Here is a 13,628-nt window from a genome sequence, read left to right on the forward strand (position 1 = left end):
TCTCTTATGCCCATATGCACAGTAATATATAGCGCGCTACCCAAGGACATTTTTTGCTAATTATAATTCCAGAAAAGGCTAAACAGAACACTGCAGGCTGTTATTAATAGCCAGGGAAGGGGCCATGGATCCTGACCCCCTCCGAGGCTAACAATATCAGCCTTCAGTGGCCCCAGAAATGGTGCATCAATAAGTTGCACCAAATATGACGCTTAGCCTCCGCTCTTGCCACTTGCCCTGGTGCGGTGGCAAGTGGGGTAATAGGGTTGGGGTTCATGTCAGCTTTGTATTGGCAGCTGACATGAAACTCAGGGGTTAGTAATGGAGAGGCGTCTATAAGATGCCCCCATTACTAACCCCATAGTAAAAGTTTGTAAATAAACACACAGCAAGAATAAAATCCTTTATTTGAAATAAAAATTCACAAATTGTTTTACATATTTATTTAAAAATAATAAACACATTATACTCACCTAACACCTAATCCCAGAAGCCATTGTCACCTGCAAAAAAAAACAAAAATAAAAAACAACAATATCCCTCACCTGCGTTAAGAGGCAAGAATCCATAGCGTTCCACACCGTAATCCATCTGTGTGACATTTGCTCTTCAACATGAATGGTTGCTTGAAGCGACTGCTCATGCTGAAGAGCAGGGGAGAATGACTCACTACAGTGAGCGGGCCCATAAACTACGGTGACCTCAGTGAGATCATCGCAGTTCACCTTGAGAAATTTCTATCTGTGATGCGCTGAACTCACTGAGTTCACCGCAGTACATTCAGTTCACGGTGAACTGCGGTGAACTCAGTGAGCGCAGAGCAACACCGTGAGAAACTTCTCACGGTGAACTGGGATGATCTCACTGAGGTCACCACATTTCATGGGCTCGCTCTCGTTGCAGCGAGTCATTCTCCCCTGCTGTTCAGCATGAGCGGTCGCCTCATGCCACCATTCTGCAGAAGAGTATATGTCGCACAGATGGATTATGGTGTGGAACACTATGGATTCTTGCCACTTCGGACAGGTGAGGGATATAATGCTGGTACACTAACACACTGTAGATTTTATACCCTGGAGAATTCAGATGAAAAATGTGTGAAAAAACTCTTCCGAAAAATTACCCTTCATAATTTTTACCAAATAGTTTTCACTTTTTGAATCACAGCCTTTAATTGAGGAGGACACTCACACTTAGATGACCTGTAACAAAGCATATACATATAAAAGTGGAACAAGATAAGAAGAGACTATAAATGATGTTACACAACTTTTTATATAGATTTCCAGTGTAAAATATCATATAAGAGTGAAGTTTTCTTTTAAAATAATTGTAAAAAAATGTTATATACTCATAAATTTGAGGAAAAGGGAACACCATAAAAAAATAATTGTACTAGGGATTTTTACTTGCAAAGAAACAATAATTGTGTAGTGGAATGTAAAAATGTGGTTGTATCGGCTTTTCTTTTTAAAGCATTCTGTATTGCAACTGAGCCACAAACTTAATTAGGGTAGCTGGCAAACTTGTTAAATTAGGATGCATTCTTGCTCCAGTAGAACTGCTTATTATAAGTGGAACGGATCTACACTCATTCAGCCATAACTCTTTTTAAGATAGTGCAAAGAGGTAATTAAATGTGGAATTGATGAGCTATCAATGAACTTTCAGCTCAGTATGTAAGAAACCAGACTATTTATTCAGGATTTGTTCCTGTTTTCTATTATTAAATTGTTCTCATGACAGAGCACAGTAGAAATGACGTATAGGTCTATTCCAGAAGGGGAATATTTAGATTACTATGTTCTAAAAAAGGCAGGTCTGCGAAATGATTCTACAATTAAGAGAGGATAGTTAAAAAAGCAGTGGGAATATGCCCCTGTCTCATTTAACACATAAAAATACTTTTAAACCATCGTTTATATAGTAAATACACAGATAATAAGAAACTTAACAAATCCATCATCACTCATTATCAAATATACAATATATATTTTTAGAATATTTAAGTAAAACAGGTTAGAACACAGTAAATGAATGGCGAGAATGATTAAAATTGAAGATGCAGATTGTATCGAGATAGCTTCAGACTTTATTTGGACACTTTATCTAGAACAGGGATGGGGACCCTCTCCTCTGCAGGGATGTCCTTTTCTCTGGCAGATTCCAGGGGACCGACTTACTTGGGCTGCTGGCCCCGTTTTGCCGAATGCACACCATTTAATTCCTCCTTATACTGTGAGTGTGCTGACGAAGTATTCAGTGCTGAATACTATGTTCCATACAATGAAGAAATACGTCCTCCTGACGCTGGCCAGTGCCAGTGGACGTTCTTTCTGGGTGGCGTTAGTGCACTCTGTGATACCATCTTATTCCTATTGAAAAGGCAGCCCCATCATATATGCTCCAGCCCCACTGTCTCCTATGTAATGTTTATGCTCCAGCCCCAGTGTATCCTATGTGATGTACATGCTACAGACCCAATGTCTTTTATGTAATGTTTATGCTCCAGCCCAGTGTATAATATGTTATGTATATGCTCCAGCCCCAGTGTATCCTATGTGATGTATATGCTCCTTCCCCAGTGTCTGCTTTGTGATATATATATACACTAGTTCTGTATCCCCTATATGATGTGACAGCAGTCTTGATGTTTCTTATGTGATATACATACAACAGTGTATCCAATGTGATGTGTATATACAGCAGTCCCAGCGTCTCCTATGTTATGTTTTTACACAACTTACTGCTACAGGCAGTTCTTTACAAAAGTCGACTGCACTCATGACCAACACTTGGAAAAGCAGTTAAAAGTAGCAACATCAGCAATGCCTCTATCATCCCATGCCTCATTAAAGAGAAGCAATTCCAGCCACCACATTAGGGGTGAGTTAATTGATTGCTTTACCAAATATAGCAGGATAATTTTCAAGTTAATGTTTTTGTACCGCACGTGTGTGATGTTATAAATATCCAAATGGCCCTTGTCAAAAAAAAAAGGTTCTCCACCCCTGATTTAGAAGGTCTATAACTATATTCTGCCAAAAGTATGCCTTGTTTTCACAGTTGCAGTCTGCAATTGAAAAAATGAATGCACTATCCATTTTTTATAAACCGTTGTACTGAAAGGCATAGTCTTCTGATATATGGCTTGAACAATTTGGAAGGCAAAACCAGTCAGGACAAAGTCTGTGAATTCATTTTATGTGGTTGTTCAAGAATCTGCCTTGTAAGTGCAATAACAGCAGAATACAACTCTTTTATAATTGGGGTCAATGAAAGTTTTGCACTTTTATTTGTCTTCTTGAGTGCTCACAGACATAGTCTGTAGAGCTGTTCACAAGCCTGCACATATTTGTAGCACTAGCGGTAGCAGTCAGTGCAAAATCACAGAGACATGTGTGATTTTGATCCGTTTAGATCATGTGCTGTTCCAGTGTATCCATGTGCTGTCCGTTTTTCACCGACTATTTGATAGGAGAAGCTTGAGAAAACTCCATTAATTTAGTTTTTTTTTCATAGGAGAAAAACTAATGAAATTCTGTTCGGAAAAAATAACACACTGACCAAACTCTGATGAAAAGCTGGTAAAAATTTAAACTTGGGCCATTTTTTTTGCAAACATTGCATTTTCTAATAATTTTGCCAACAGTTATTTGCTTGCCCATTGTACTGTAGCCCATCCCAGCTTTGTGCAGGTCTACAATTTTGTTCCCGGTGTCATTAAACTGCTCTTTGGTCTTGGCCATGGTGGAGATTTTGGAGTGTGGACAGGTGTCTTTTTTATACAGGTAACGAGTTCAAACAGGTAATGAGTGCAGAATAGGACGGCTTCTTAAAGAAAAACTAACAGGACTATGAGAGACAGAATTCTTGTTGGTTGGTAGGTGATCAAATACTTATTTTACGAAATAAAATGCAATTTAATTATTTAAAAATCATACAATCTGATTTTATGTTTTTTAATTTTAGATTTAGTCTCTCACAATTGAAGTGTACCTATGATAAAAATGACAGACCATTCTTTGTAGGTGAGAAAAATTGCAAAACCGATAGTGTTTCAAATACTTGTTTTCCCTAGTGTATTTCCTTAGACATAAAATTAACTGGGAATGCAGAAAAGAGTGGCATAAGAGGACCCAAAGGGCCTGCCAAATCGAATTTCTTACATATAGCTCTCGAGAAACTAAGGAGGGTGGATAGCAGGGGTCATTTGAATACGTTCCAATTCCTGGAATTAGCTTAGACCATAAAAAGACTAGGGGGGAATTTTAGACTACAATCTCTTCTCTACATTCCCATTGACTCCTCCGATCCTCTCGAGTGAGTGCAAAAATGCAAGATTAGAGGAACGATTTGTAATATAAAAATGGGAAAACCCATCCCACCTCTTTCTTCCTCATAATGAGAGTGTTGTAAACCAAGAGAGGATTTGAGCCCTTCCAGAAAAAAATATTAAAAGGCTTAAAATATATAATCTTCAAAGAGACATAGGGAACGTTTGGAAATAATATAAAAGCTTTCAAAAATGTCCATTTTCAACACTATCACCCTGCCAACCCGGGATGATGGAACGTTCTGCCAGGCATATTACAGTAAGTCTATCTCTATTTGTCTCAAGAGAGGAAGATAGTTTAGCTTATAAGTATTCTCATGGGAAGCTGAAACGTTAATTTCTAGGTATTTGATTGAATGCGCTTGCCATCTAATTGAAAAACACTGTTTCAAGTGGGACACCTCGTTTATCTGAAGACTAACATTGAGGAATTTGGACTTTTGTACATTGATCTTTAAATTGCTCAAAGCCCGAAATTGCTAAAATTACTCCAATACCACCAAAAAAGCAATTTGAGGGTTAGTAATATAAAATATTAAGTCATCTGCAAGTAGTAAAATCTTATATGCGGAGGTGCCCACTTGAATACCTTGAACAGAAGCATTGGCTTGCAGCATATTAGACAGGGATTCCATGATTAAAATTTACAGAGTTGTGTTGAGTGTACATCCTCAGTATTGATAAGCGAGCATGTTCGCTACTGCTTGGTGCTCACCCGAGCATCTCACTGCTTGAGATGCTCGACGCTCGCTGAGTATTTCCGGGGTTGCTCGGAGGGACCTCGGGTCTCCTCCCTGCATGTTTGCCATTGAACATGCAGAGATTGCCTGCCACTCACTGTAATGCCGTAGCCATGTTGTTTGTGGCATTACAGTGATTGGCTTGCCGCACAGCGTCATCAGGTCTATATCAGACCTGGTGCCGCCATGCTCGTCACGTCACAGTCACTCCGGAATCAGACAGTGTAGGGAGAGGTGCTGCTGAGCTAGGGAGAGATTTGCTTGTTTCTAGTTAGTCTAGGTGTACCAAACTATATTAGAGACACATATCCATCTCAACAAACAGTCCTTCTGAGGACTAATCCATCTGCAGAGATATCAGGCAGGCAGTGTATATAGGCAGGCAGGGTATATAGCAGACTAAAGTGCATATAGCACAAGAGGCTCCATTCCAGTTCTGTCTGCTGCTGCTAGATATTTCTAAAACTAGGCCCAGGTCTCAGGGGCCAGGAATAATTTTTTGGGATCTTAATCCTCATTACTTGCTTAAAAATCAATCCAGAGAACACCGTTTTTCTGCATCATTTGCTTGTTGGCACTGCAGAATACAGCCAGGTCCTTTCCATATTAGAGCGCTAAAAATCCAGCTTTTTAAAACTTTGGTTTGTTCGTCACACGGATCACATATAATTGCGCTGAAAATACTGCAATTTCTAGCCTCCATGAAAATTTTTTTCAGTGAGTCAGTGAAGCAATTGACTCCAGATGGCTGTTCAAAATAGTTACCTACAGGCTAGGTATCTAAAACTGTGTTTTCTCCGTCACACGAGTCGCATATATGTTTTCAGAAAATAATGCCATTTCTGACCTCCATTAAAAATTTGTTTCAGTGTGTTAGTGAAGCAATTGACAGCAGATAGCTGTTCAAAATAGTTACCTACAGGCCAGGTAAGTAAAACTGTGTTTTCTCCGTCACACGGATCACATGTACGTTTTCAGAAAATACTGCCATTTCTGACCTCCATTAAAAATATGTTTCAGTGTGTCAGTGAAGCAATTGACACCAGTTTGCTATTCAAATAGCTACCTACAGGCCAGGTATTTAAAACTGTGGTTTGTCCGTCACACGGATCACATATAAGTTCGCTCCAAATTCAGTCATTTGTAGTGAGCGTGGAATATATTGTCCTCCATTTAAAATGGGCAAGGCACGTGGCAAGGGACGGGGAAATGGACGTGATGGTGATGATGGTGCATGCAGAGGCTGAGGCCGTGGGCAAGCTGAAATTGTGCCACAACAAACACCCACATCTTCTCGCTTGACCGTCCTGTCCCAATTAATAGAGGACCGCAGAACACCACTATTGAACACAGAGCAGTGTGAAAAGGTTATTGGTTGGATAGCAGATAATGCTTCCAGTCACTTAGCCACCACCACCACCATCTTGTCTTCCACACGGTCAAGTCTCAGTAGCTGTGAGTCTGGACCGCATATTCCTCACCCTGAACCTCCTTCCTACCACCATGCTGAGTGCCCAGAGTCAACTGATCCCACACTCGGACACTCCGTAGAGCTGTTCACTTTTCCATTTATATATTCAGGCCTCTCGCCCGGTCCACTTAAAGCGGGGCAAGAGTGAGCAGCCACGGTCACACAAAGGCGACGGTGGGAAAGTGTCACAAGAGGAGGGCGATGATGAGACACAATTGCCAGAAAGTCAGGAGGAGGACCAGAGTGCGGAAGTGGAAGACGAGGTAGTGGATGATATAGTAACTGACCCAACCTGGTAGGAGGACATGTAGAGCAAGGACAGCAGTACACAGGGGGTGGGAGGCAGAGCACCCCAACAGGCAGGAAGAAGCAGTGTGGTGGTTGCAGAAAGAAGGCAGGCAACCGTTCCCCGTAACACCAACACGAAGGAAGTTGCCAGTACCACTGTTAGGTATTCCCGAGTCTGATTGTTTTTTAAAGACTCTGCTGATAACCCCAAAAAGGCCATTTGCACCACCTGATAGGCCAGCATCAGCAGGGGTGGCAAAGCAACCAGCCTGAACACCACCAGCATGATCAGGCACATGGCAGCAAAGCACCCGACTTTGTGGGCCGAACCCCAGGGTCCAGGAACAGTGTTTGCGGGTGGCACCATTGCTTCTTCTGCTGTTGTGCATGCAAGCTAATCCCCTGTCCATGGTGCATGCGAAGATGCCTCCTGCCCTGCACCTGTCGCTGCACACTCTCAAGTAGCAGCATTAGGAAGCGCAGCATTCAGTTGTCCATACCCCTGTCCTTGGAACACAAGCGCAAATAAGCAGCCAACGCCCCACAGGCCACACTACTAAATTCACACATTTCACGACTGCTTGCGCTCGAAATGTTGCCTTTTAGGCTCATGGAGACAGAAGCATTCCGCAACCTGATGGCGGCGGCCATCCCTCAGTACTTGGTCCCTAGCCGCCACTATTTCTCCTGGTGTGCCGTCCCCTCATTACACAAGCACGTGTCCCAAAACATTTGCCGTGCCCTCAACAACGCAGTTACCAGGAAAGTCCACCTAACCACGGACACGTGGACAAGTGCTTGTGGGCAGGGACGGTACATCTCGCTTATGGCACACTGGTTTAACATAGTGGAAACCGAGACCCAGTCGGACCTTGGGACAAAACACATCCTCCCGACGCCAAGGATTGCGGGCCTTAGGTCAATCAGGGTTGCCCCCACAGTCTACAGCTCCTGCACGTCATCCTCCTCAGCCTCCTCCTCCTCTTCAGCCTCCATCTCCAAAATGACCACATCAGTCACAAGCTGGAAGCACTGCAGCACTGCCTCGGCCAAGAGGCAACAGGCTGTGCTGAAGCTAATATGCTTAGGTGACAAACCGCACAATGCTGAATAGTTGTGGACAGCTCTGAAAGAGCAGGCAGAACTATGGCTCACACCGCTGAACCTCCAGCCAGGCATGGTCATGTGTGACAATGGCCGGAACCTGGTAGCGGCTCTGAGGCGAGGCGAGCTCACACACGTACCATGCCTGCCCATGTGCTTAACCTCGTGGTTCAGCAGTTTCTCAAATCCTACCTGGAGCTGCTGGATCTGCTTGTTATAGTACGCCGCCTGTGTGCCTATTTTAGAAAGTCACCAACAGCTTCCGCCGCCCTTGCTGTGTTTCAGCAGCGTTTGCAGCTTCCAGCTAACAGACTGGTATGTGATGTCCCCACGCGTTGGAACTCTACACTGCAGATGTTGGGAAGGATTTTTGAGCATCAACAAGGCCGTCGGTATTCATTCCAGACTCCACACATAAGACCTCAGGAGTGGACATGCATGTCAGACATATGTACCATCCTCCAAACTTTTGAGGACTCCACCAAGAAGGTGAGCGGCGATGACGCCATAATTAGCGTCACCATCCCGCTTCTCTGTCTTCTGAAAACCTCTCTGCTCACTATCAAAGAGGATGGATTGCAGGCAGAGCATGATGAGATGGAACAAGGAACCATACAGGGTGATTCCACACAGCCCAGCCTCATCTCATCCCAACGTGAATAGGGTGACAATGAGGGAGAGGAGGAGGAGAAAGAGGAAGAACAGGAGCTAGTTTCATGCGATATAGACGGTACTACCTGCAAAACTGTCATACCATCTGTTCAGCGTGGGTAGCCAGAGGACAGAGAGGAGGAGGAGAGCATGGTCAGTCATCCTCTTGGCGAGGACACGGAAGTCTTGCCTGTTAGCAGTCTGGCACGCATGGCTGAGCTTATGTTACGCTGCCTTTCCCATGACCCTCGCGTTCTCAAAGTTTTGGGTGACAGTCATTACTGGTTGGTGACACTTGTAGACCCACGCTACAAGGAGAACTTTATATCTCTTATTCCTGAGGCGGACAGGTCTACAAAAATGGGACAGTACCAGAACGCCCTTGTTGCGGAACTATTAAAAAAGTTCCCATCTGAAAACGCTGGCGGCAGAGGTCACAGTTCTCTGGACAACCAAGGAGTACAGGCCAGAGAGACACAAATGCAATCCAGCAGAGGCAGGGGAACACTATCAAAATTCTGGGACAGTTTTCTCAGACCCTCCCATCGCACAAGCCCTGAGGTGTGGGGTACTCTCACAAGGAATGACAAGTTTGGGAAGATGCTGAGAGAGTACCTTGCCGACCGTACCAACCCCTTCTTGGGTATCCAAGCTGGATACATGGAATGAACTGGCTCTCTACGCCTTGGAGGTCCTAGGCTGCCCTGCCGCTAGCGTTTTATCAGAGCGGGTTCTTAGTGCCGCTGGTGGAATTATAACTGATAAGCGCATCCGCCTGTCAACTGAAAATGCTGACAGGCGGACTCTTATAAAAATGAACAAGGGCTGGATTGGGCCAGACTTCTCAACATCACCAAATGATAGCAGAATAACATAAACTCAAATCCAGTGTCTTTTTTTGGGAGGCGTATTCCCATGCTCCTCTACAGACCCACACATGGGTATATGCTTCCTGATTTGGGCTATTTGCTCTTGTCCTCCTCCTTCTCCTCTTCCTCATTCTCTACCACCATATCACCAGGGTGACCGTGGTCCGTGATGCAACGCCCACATAATTTTTTTAAAGGGTGTTTATGATGCCCGTAAATAATTTTTTCATACAGTATGTTCATGTATACCCCCCAGTGGTAAATGTTTGTCAGCCCATACACTTAATGCATGGGCATTACAAGTATAGGAGACCAACTCCTTTCTAATGGGAACATTTTTTATGAGGCCCTCTATGTCTCTTGCAAGGGGAATTGGAGTGCCTCCCAATTTTTGGCAGCCCTTGCATTCACTGCATAGGCCAACACTGTTGGAGACCCTCTCCTTTCTAATGGGAATTTGTCATTACTGTGGTCCTGCTCTATGTGTCTTTAAATTCTTAGTGGGGTTTTCCTAAATTTGGTCAGCCGTTGGACTGACTGCATACCCTATAACTGTATAGCAGACTCCCTCCTTTCTAATGGGAACATGTCGTACTTGTTACTGTGGCCCTGCTCTATGTGTCTTTAAATTCTTAGTGGGGTTTTTCCTAAAATTGGTCAGCCGTTGGACTCACTGCATACCCTATAACTGTATAGCAGACTCTTTCCGTTCTAAAGGGAATTTGTTTTACTGTGGCCCTATTCTATGTGTCTTTAAATTCTTAGTGGGGCTTTTCCTAAAATTGGTCAGCCATTGGACTCACTGCATACCCTATAACTGTATAGCAGACCCTCTCCTTTCTAGTGGGAACATGTCGTACTTGTTACTGTGGCCCTGCTCTATATGTCTTTAAATTCTTAATGGGGTTTTTCCGAAATTTGGTCAGCCGTTGGACTCACTGCATACCCTATAACTGTATAGCAGACCCTCTCCATTCTAATGGAAATTTGTCGTTACTGTGGCCCTGCTTTATGTGTCTTTAAATTCTTAGTGGGTTTTTTCCTAAAATTGGTCAGCCGTTGGACTCACTGAATACTCTATAACTGTATAGCAGACCCTCTCCTTTCTAATGGGAATTTGTCGTTACTGTGGCCCTGCTCTATATGTTTTTAAATTCTTAGTGTTTTTTTTCCGAAATTTGATCAGCCGTTGGACTCACTGCATACCCTATAACTGTATAGTATACTCTCTCCTTTCTAATGCGAATTGTCGTTACTGTGACCCTGCTCTATGTGTCTAAATTCTTAGTGGGGTTTTTCCTAAAATTGGTCAGCCGTTGGACTCACTGCATTCCCTATAACTGTATAGCAGACTCTCTCCTTTCTAGTGGGAACATGTCATACTCGTTACTGTGACCCTGCTCTATGTGTCTTTAAATTCTTAGTGGGGTTTCTCCTAAAATTGGTCAGCCATTGGATTCACTGCATACCCTATAACTGTATAGCAGACCCTTTCCTTTTTAATAGGAACATGTCGTACTCATTACTGTGGCCCTGCTCTATGTGCCTTTAAATTGTTAGTGGGGTTTTTCCCAAATTTTGGCAGCCCTTGCAGTCACAGCATGGGCATTACCACTATAGGAGATCCGCTCCTTTATAATGGGAGCATTTTTTTTATTGAGACCCTACTCTATGTCTCTTCAAAGGGGTATTGAGTTGCGTCTGAATTTTTGGCAGCCCTTGCTGTCACTGCATATGCAATAACAGTATAGGAGACCCACTCGTTATTAATGGGAACAACAAAGCATAGCCGGCTGATGGCTCTCTAACAATAGCGAGGGCCGACTGCTGGCCTTTTAAGAATAGTAAGGGCGGCCTGATGGCCCTATAAAAATAGGCTTTGTGACTTTCAGAGTCCCTCCATCATAAATGAAACAGGATATGTCTGATGATGTGTCACACACCACATTGCCAGATAAGGTTGTAAAATGTTAAAATGACATTTCCTGGTGAATGCATTTGTCTTAAAAAATAACTTTAAAAAAAAACAGTAGGATCTTTCTTTAGTATAAAAAACAGAGTTGCCAATGTAACCTCAATGTAATCACATTGCTCAGCTCCTGCATCTCCTCCTCCATTTCCGAAATTACCACATCAGTCACAAGCTGAAAGCACTGCAGCACTGCCTTGGCCAAGCGGCAACAGGCTGTGCTGAAGATAACATGATTACATGCTTAATGCTTAGGTGACAAACTGCCCAGCACTGCAGAGTTGTTGAAAGCTGTAACACAGCACCCTGATCTGTGGCTGTCACCGCTGAACATACAGCCAGGCATGGTCGTGTGTAACAATGGGCAGAACCTGGTGACGGAGAAATGACAGCCGGAGTAGATACAGTTTCCCTCTATGCCAGTCCTTTCACCGAGCTAAAGAATATGGCTATGGTGAAATACAACTCTCAGGAAAAAAAGCTGTGGACTGGCTCCATACTGTCCCTGGCCACATTCACCTGTCCACGTGTTTGTGGTTAGGCGGTCGTTCCCAGTAAGTGCACTGGGGAGGGCATGGGTAATGTTTTGGGACCCGTGCTTTTGGAAGGCGGAGGTGATACCGGGAGAAATAGTGGCAGCTGCGGACTGGGTATGGACACCCGGCCGCCACCAGCATGAGGTTATGAAAAGCTTCCGCCTCCATGAGCCTAAAAGGCCACATTTCAAGTGAAAGCAGCTTTAGAGGACTTCCTGGGAAAAATATTAGCTGGGCAGATACGGTTTCCCAAGTTCTTTCACCAAGCTAAAGAATATGGCTGTGGTGAAATACAACTCAGCAAAAAAAGCTGTGGACTGGCTCCGTACCGTCCCTGGCCCCATTCACTTGACCACGTGTTTGTGGCTAGGCAGTCCTTCCTAGTAAGTGTGCTGGGGAGGGCACGGGTAATGTTGTAGGACCCGTGCTTGTGGAAGGTGGAAACGATACCGGGAGAAATAGTGGTGGCTGGGGACCGAGTATGGACTCCCGGCCGCCGCCGGCATGAGGTTATGAAAAGCTTCCGCCTCCACGAGCCTAAAAGGCCACATTTCAAGTGAAAGCAGCTTTAGAGGACTTCCTGGGAGAAATGACAGCTGGGTAGATATTGTTTCCCAAGTCCTTTCACCAAGCTAAAGAATATGGCTGTGGTGAAATACAATTCAGCAAAAAAAGCTGTGGACTGGCTCCGTACTGTCCCTGGCCACATTCACTTCACCACGTGTTTGTGGTTAGGCGGTCCTTCCCAGTCAGTGCACTGGGGAGGGCACGGGTAATGTTCTGGGACCCGTGCTTGTGGAAGGCGGAGACGATACCCGGAGAAATAGTGGTAGCTGGGGACCGAGTATGGACACACGGCTGCCGCCGGCATGAGGTTATGAAAAGCTTCCACCTCCACGAGCCTAAAAGGCCACATTTCAAGTTTAAGCAGCTTGAGAGGACTTTGTGGGAGAAATGGCAGCTGGGTAGATATGGTTTCCCAAGTCCTTTCACCAAGCTAAAGAATATGGCTGTGGTGAAATACAACTCAGCAAAAAAAGCTGTGGACTGGCTCCGTTCCGTCCCTGGCCACATTCACTTCACCAAGTGTTTGTGGTTAGGCGGTTAGGCAGTCCTTCCCAGTAAGTGCACTGGGGAGGGTACAGGTAATGTTGTGAGACCCGTGCTTGTGGAAGGCGGAGATGATACTGGGAGAAATAGTGGCGGCTGGGGACAGAGTATGGACACCCAGCCGCTGCAGGCATGAGGTTATGAAAAGCTTCCGCCTCCACGAGCCTAAAAGGCCACATTTCAAGTGCAAGCAGCTGTCAAAAATTTGGCAGTATAGTATTGCAGCCTGTGGGTGGGTGGCTGGCTGGCTGCATACTTGCGCTTGCATTCCAAGGAATGGAGTAGGGACAACTGAACGCTGCACTGGGAAAAGGACGTGTATGGTGATTGTTGCAAGTCTGCAACGACAAGTGCATGGCGGGAGGCATCTTCGAATGCGCCAAGGATCACTTATTATGGGCACACTTTTAGGCAGTGACTTGGGAGTGAGAGATGCTTCCTGAGGTCTTCCCCATGCTGTTCCCATGTCTTTTCAGCACTGTATGCATGTGTCTGATTATGTGTCACACACCACATGGCCAGATAAGGTTGTAAAATGTTAAAATGACATTTCC

This window comes from Phyllobates terribilis, unplaced genomic scaffold (assembly GCF_046119375.1).
Source record: "Phyllobates terribilis strain yellow unplaced genomic scaffold, ASM4611937v1 Scaffold_1__5_contigs__length_1240528914, whole genome shotgun sequence".
In the NCBI taxonomy this organism is placed as follows: Eukaryota; Metazoa; Chordata; class Amphibia; order Anura; family Dendrobatidae; genus Phyllobates; species Phyllobates terribilis.